Raw genomic sequence first — 6,573 nt, forward strand, 5'->3', positions numbered from 1 at the left:
GTCCCTCAGACTTTGCGGGGGGCTGGACTATATTTTTTTGGGGGGGGGAATGAACGAATTCCTATGCAACACAAATAACCCAGAGATACAACTCCCCGGGACAGTTTATTGTTTATCGTTGTACATTGTTTTTAAATTTAGTGTTGTATATTGTTTTAATTGTCTGTTTTAACCATATTTGCACAGCAGTTTTTAACGTTGTGAGTGTCCTCTATTTAAGAGGCTTCTACTCTGCAGCCTCTTATAGCTGTTTTATCTGCGAGTCTTTTAGTTCTTATGCTCTTACAGTTGTTTTAACTGCGTGTCTTCATTGGTTTTTAGCTCTTATCTGTTTTTTATCCATCCACTATCTGTGTTTAATCTTGTATTTTATTCGGATGTTTTATGCCTGTTTCCTTGTCCTCATTTGCCCTAACAATTATCGGTCAAAACATCCTAACTGCTATTTTATCTATATGCTTTTTTAATCCTGGTCTGTGACCGTAATAAAGTTCAGTATGTAACCCAGAGATGCATTTTAAATAAAAGCACACATTCTGCTCATGTAAAAACACCAGGCAGGTCCCACAAATAACCTAGAGATGCATTTTAAATAAAAGGGCACATCTGCTCATGTAAAAACATGCTGATTCCCGGACCGTCCACAGGCCGGATTTAGAAGGCAATTGGGCCGGATCCGGCCCCTGAGCCTTAGTTTGCCTACCCATGTGAGCTGTCTGTGTCCATGGCGCATCATCACCTTGACACACAGCAAGGCTGTTTTTTTAAAGTTCACTATATCTCTTGGCCATGACAAACTGGCTTTGGAGGACATGCATTTAAACTGCAAACCCCACCCCCCATTTTTAAACCATGAAATGTATTCCTACTTGTTCATAAATAATCCCAAGGTCCTTCCATTATTTAGCCAAGGCAGTTAAAGAACAAGCTCAAAATTGATTTTAACCTCAAGGGGAAATTCTGCTCTGCTCAATGGCCTCATGGGAGATCACAAGCTTTCTTGTTTGATCTTCACCAGCTAAATCCTATGTACCAAATGTTATTCAGAATTTTTTTTATGATACCTCATGATTTTTCCTGGCTCACACTGCAGCCAGGAAAATCATGAGGGTGTATGGGTTCTTAGGGGAGGGGTAGTACCTCTGATGAGGGGACACACCGTGCTCCTTCTGGGGTTGTTTGTCCACCTTTGGTCCCCACCCTGCACTCCGCTTTCGCTTGTGGCTCCTAGAAGTTGTCAGCACACAACAGCAGCCACACCCAGGGAACGGTTTTGGCGGGCTAAACCAGGTGAAGGTAGCCGACGGGTCTCAAACCCTTGGTGAGATAGGGACTTCCCTTGCATGCAAAGACAGGCTCTGGCAGATTGAGCAGACAAGACCAATAGTGGGTCCAGTGGTCAAGAAGGTGGTTTCTGCACGTGCTGTAGAGGGAAGTGAGGGGCAGACGGGGCTTGCCAACCTGGGAAGGTAGCCTGTCTAGGAGAAGGAAAGCTCTGACCCTAAACCCCCACTGCCTTATGGGAGAAGATAAGGCTAAGGTGTAAACCCTGCACAAATCCCGAGTGCAGCTCCTAAGACAATTGGATGGTGCCTTTTATGATTCCTTCTGGCAACTCCTGCAACCAAGCTGGTGCCAAAACGTATTGCTCTGCTTTCCTTTGGACCCCTTCAGCAAGGCTGAGAGGGGGGTCTTGTTGTCTAGACAGCCCAGGACCTCCATACGCAGTGCCCAGGCTTTCACCCAGGGGAGGTCACTTCAGCATTGCTAATGCAGCAGTTTTACTTCACCCCCAGAGGAGCACTCCATTGTCTCTCAAGACGGACGGATAATGACAACTGCAGCCCCATTTTGTTCATAACAAGCAGGAAACCTGAGGCATGAACTTACTATGGCTTAAATGAAGCCATTATTTTCTCCTCAGCTCTCCATCTGCACTCTGGAAAAATAATACTAAGCTTGCAGGCCTGATTATTAATTTCTGTATAGCTCTCTGAACACTCAGAAGCACCAAACGTCTTTCTCTTCCCCAAGCACCATGGAGCAGAATACAAGAAGCTCCAGACAACGGTCAGTTCCTGGGAAGAAGAGACCAAATGGCAGTTTTGCAAGCAAACAAACTTTTCACAGTGCCCCAATATTGCCAGAGTGCCATTAAGGAAGCAAAAGGTAGAAGGAATTTCATCATATGCAGTTTTTCACCATCACAGGAGCATAGGAAGCTGCCAGCCAGACCAATGGTCCATCTAGCTCATTATTGGTTACACTGACTGGCAGCTGCTCTCTAGGATTTGACAGGAGACAGTCCCAGGCCTACTTGCAGAGGCCAGAGATAGAACATGAGACCTTCTGTATGCACTGAGCTATATAGCCCTGTCTCTCATGCAGGGTCAGGTTATGTTGACAAAAGTTTTCAGAACTCTCACTAAGTCTCTCCCCCGCCCCAGTATAGTTTAAATATGAATATACTTGCCATCATTTCGCAGGTGCAAACAGGAACACATTTCTGCAGCATTCCTATTCTCTATCACAGATCATTGCTGGAGGTTATTATTTGCCTATGGCATTCATTTATCTTGGAATAGCCTATCCTGCTCTGGTTTAAAAGCAAGTGGGGATTTGTTTTTGTTTTCTAATGAAAGGTCTACATACACATATATAATTGATCCATATATAATTGACCCATAATATATTAACGTGCAGAAGATATTTTTTTAAAAATGAAGTGGCATGCTCAAAATAGCATGCCATTGTGCCTGATATTAATATTCATGCCTATGCATTTACATACGTTTGTGCAAGAAAGCTGAACCCTCCCCAGCAATGTATTCAATAAATGTGTAAGGGGAGGTGGAGGTACTGCAGCCTAATTCTACAGGCACCCCACCCTGGCATCCACACATTTGCTATGAGTGAGAAGGGAGTTGCTCTATGTATGTCCTGATTTGGTCAGGTGGAGTGATGCGCATGTAACAGGTGGATGGTGTGTGTGTGGGGGGTCAACAGGTGCATTGGTGCGGCCCTGCAACCTCCTCACCTTATCTGAATGTTATGTGTGTATGTAATCTATCCCTTTTGGGGGGAAGACACTAAAAACAAGAGAATGAACTGAACAGAGTGGTTATAAAGAGACAAATATTCTGAAGTCTTAAACGCCAACACTGAAGCACAAGGGGGAAGGAGGGGAGAGGAGAAAGGACGAAATAAAATAAAGGCTTTAAAACAAAATAACAACTTCCACTCATTGCCCTTTTTGTCTTAAATTCTGAAACCTTTATAATACAGTTTGGGCAATTGATTAAGCAAGAGTGTTAATTCCCCCCCCCCTTTTAAACTTTAAATTTGGACACTAACCTCCCCCCCCCAAATAACCTGGATTTTTGACCTCTTTTCTTTTTACTTCTTTTCTCTGAGTTGTTTGGAATTCTTCATGAACTGAGCTCACAGGGACATAGACCAATTTTTACTTGAACACCTACTTCCTCCTTTTGAATGACTGGATTAAAATTTGAATACCCCGGACTCTTAAAGGTTTGGAAATTTGGATCTTTTTGGAACTGAAACATACTCGAACTGAGAGAGGAGTGTATTTAGGATTATTGGAGGATATATTTCTACTCATTTGATGGACTGGATTTGATTTTTGGATTTTTGGACCTCTGGATCTTCTCTAATTATAGCCCAATATTGGATTAAGCCAGCAAGTGGCTGAAGAGCACAGAATTTAGAAGCTAAGTAAATAACTCTCTCCCCCTCTTTTCATTATTTGTGGAGGCCTAACTGTGTGGAGCCTATCAATTTGTACATTAGAGATTGGGTTTATTTTTTATTTTTCTATTTATCCATATTTTCTCTCTCTATGAACTGCTTCGATGTTCTCCACTCTCTCCTTGGCCTTAGAGATTTATCTATTGAGACCAACCCTTAAACACTGACGCACTCTCCTGGTGAAATATCGGAATCGGACTAAGCTGACCAAGCGGCTGAAGTTCAAATAGAAGGAAGGAAAGGGAGCCTTTATATAAAACAAAAATTAGATATATGTTAAACTTACGTTGCTGCTCTTATTGTTTGTTTGTTGTTCTGCTTGTTTTGTCCCCCCCCGCTCTTTCTTTCATTACAAAGGCTTCCCTGTAAGATTGATAGATTGTTAATGGCCTTCTTATAAGGCCCTTATCTTTATATAACTAACAATCTCCTAACAAGTTTATTATTGAAATAATTTGGACTAACTTGTATTAGTTGTGAGGTTATGTTAGACCCTATCCAAATTTGGAGTTTATAGACTGTAAGTTTACCAACTGGGTCTTTAATCTTGGAAATTAACTGATATCTGGGATCCTAGAATTGAAGCTGGAAATTATATAAGCTAATTTTGCAGGATTAACGTATTTGTAGGAACCCAAAGTGACTGAGAATAATCTGATTTACTACACTTATAGAGTCATCTTATACATACATTTTTTGACTCTAAATGGTAAAAATTTGCAATCTGAGTGTTTAAGAAAGTGCTTTTGAATATACTGTTTGATAATTAATTAGATTGGGTTTAGATTGTGCACCCTCTAGGGGAGAGAACAAATATTGCAAGAGATTTAATTAAAAAATTAGAGGAGAAAATGTCGGGGGGAAATGCAAAAAAAAAAAAAAAAAGATAGGAGGAACACCATCGGAAAGGAAAACATCCCGACAAGAAGAGATTAAGGACCTAGATATTTTATGGTTAAAAATAAAAGAGGAGTTCAAACAGAGTGAAATACATATGGAGAAAAAACTAGGAGAGATGCATGAGTTGATAGATAAGAAAATAGAGGGAGCAGTAGGAGAATTGTCAAGTAAAATTAAAGACTTGACAGTTCGGTCAAAGACTTTGGAAGAAACAAATAAAAAAATACAAAAAGAAATGAAAGAACAAAGAAAGGAGACAGATAGGATAAAGGATGAGATAGGAGAACTAAATAGAAATCAAGATCAAGTTTTGGACAATTTAGCGATGATTGAAATGAAACAAAAACAGTTAAATTTGAAATTTAGAGGAGTAGGAGAAGAAATAAATGAAAACATTAAAGAAAAAATGACCAAAGAATTAGCGAAATGGTTAGAACTGAAAGAAGAAGAGGTTGCATATACGATGGAAAACGCTTTCAGAATAAAAACAAAGACCAAACAGGTAAAATTAAAAAAAGTCGCAGGAGACTGCTTAGTTATTTTCAACTCGATAGAGATGAAAAATATGATATTAAGAATAAGCTATCAAAAAAAAGGCGTTCTGTGTGCTGCGCTGGCTCGCCAGATGCAGCTTGTCACGCTGGCCACATGACCCGGAAGTGTCTGCTGACAGCGCTGGCTCCCGGCCTCTAGAGTGAGATGAGCGCACAACCCTAGAGTCTGTCAAGACTGGCCCGTACGGGCAGGGGTACCTTTACCTTTTATAAAAAAATAATAATAATTGATGGCAGACCAATCATCATCTTTAAAGAGATACCAACCAGACTCCTGCGCAAAAGGGAAGGTTATAAACAGCTGGCAAGCGTCCTAAAAAAGAATTGTATACAATATAGATGGGAGTTCCCTGAAGGGATTTCCTTTTTTTATAAAGATAAAAGATTTAGGATTGTCGAGACCCAAGAAGTGAAGAAATTTTTGCGTAGATACGAGAAAGAGCTAGGAGGAGTAGAGGAGAGATATGAAGGAAGAAATGAGGATCCAGAGGAGAGAAGAAGGAAAAAAGAGAAAGGAAAAGATCAAGAAGATAAAGGAAGAGAAGAAGGAGTAGACGAAGAAGAAGAGGAAGAGGTAGCAGTGGAAGAGGAAGAAGAAGAAGAGGAAGAGAATAGAGAAAACAAAACCACTCAAATTTAAATTATCAGTTATCTGTAAACTGGAAAGTAGTCATTATAATGAATTTGAAAGTTTTGTCGTGGAATGTGAACGGTTTGAATGAAAAAACCAAAAGGAATAAAATTGTAAATGTGTTGAAAAGAAAGAATCTCGATTTAATCTGCTGACAGGAGACACACGTGACTAAAAAGCATAAACATATCCTGATACACAAAAAGTTGGGGGTTGAGTTTATAAATTGTATTGCGGAAAAGAAAAGAGGGGTAGCGATATACGTTAAAGAAAAATGGGAACCCAAAGTGATTTGTAAAGATGATGAAGGAAGGATTTTGGGGGTACAAATTAACTTCCAGGGTGAAAAACTTAATGTGATAAACATATATGCCCCAAATCTGAATAAACCGGAATTTTTTAGGAAACTGGAACAAATCTTACTGGAGTTAGAGTGTAACAAGACGATATTATTGGGAGATTTCAATGGAGTGCCGAAACCAGAAATAGACAATCAGGAAAGAAAAAAAGTAAACAAGGGAAACTGCCAAGATCCTTTAATAATTTGGAGGAAAACTTAGATTTAATAGACATCTGGAGATACAAACATCCAATAGAGAAGCAATTCACCTTCTTTCAGAGCCACACAAGAGCTGGGGTAGAATTGATCAAATCTGGGTCTCAAGGGAAATTACATTAAGAACTATAAAGTGTGAAATCCAACCTAGAACTCTCTCTGAT

Source organism: Podarcis raffonei, chromosome 10, assembly GCF_027172205.1.
Source record: "Podarcis raffonei isolate rPodRaf1 chromosome 10, rPodRaf1.pri, whole genome shotgun sequence".
In the NCBI taxonomy this organism is placed as follows: Eukaryota; Metazoa; Chordata; class Lepidosauria; order Squamata; family Lacertidae; genus Podarcis; species Podarcis raffonei.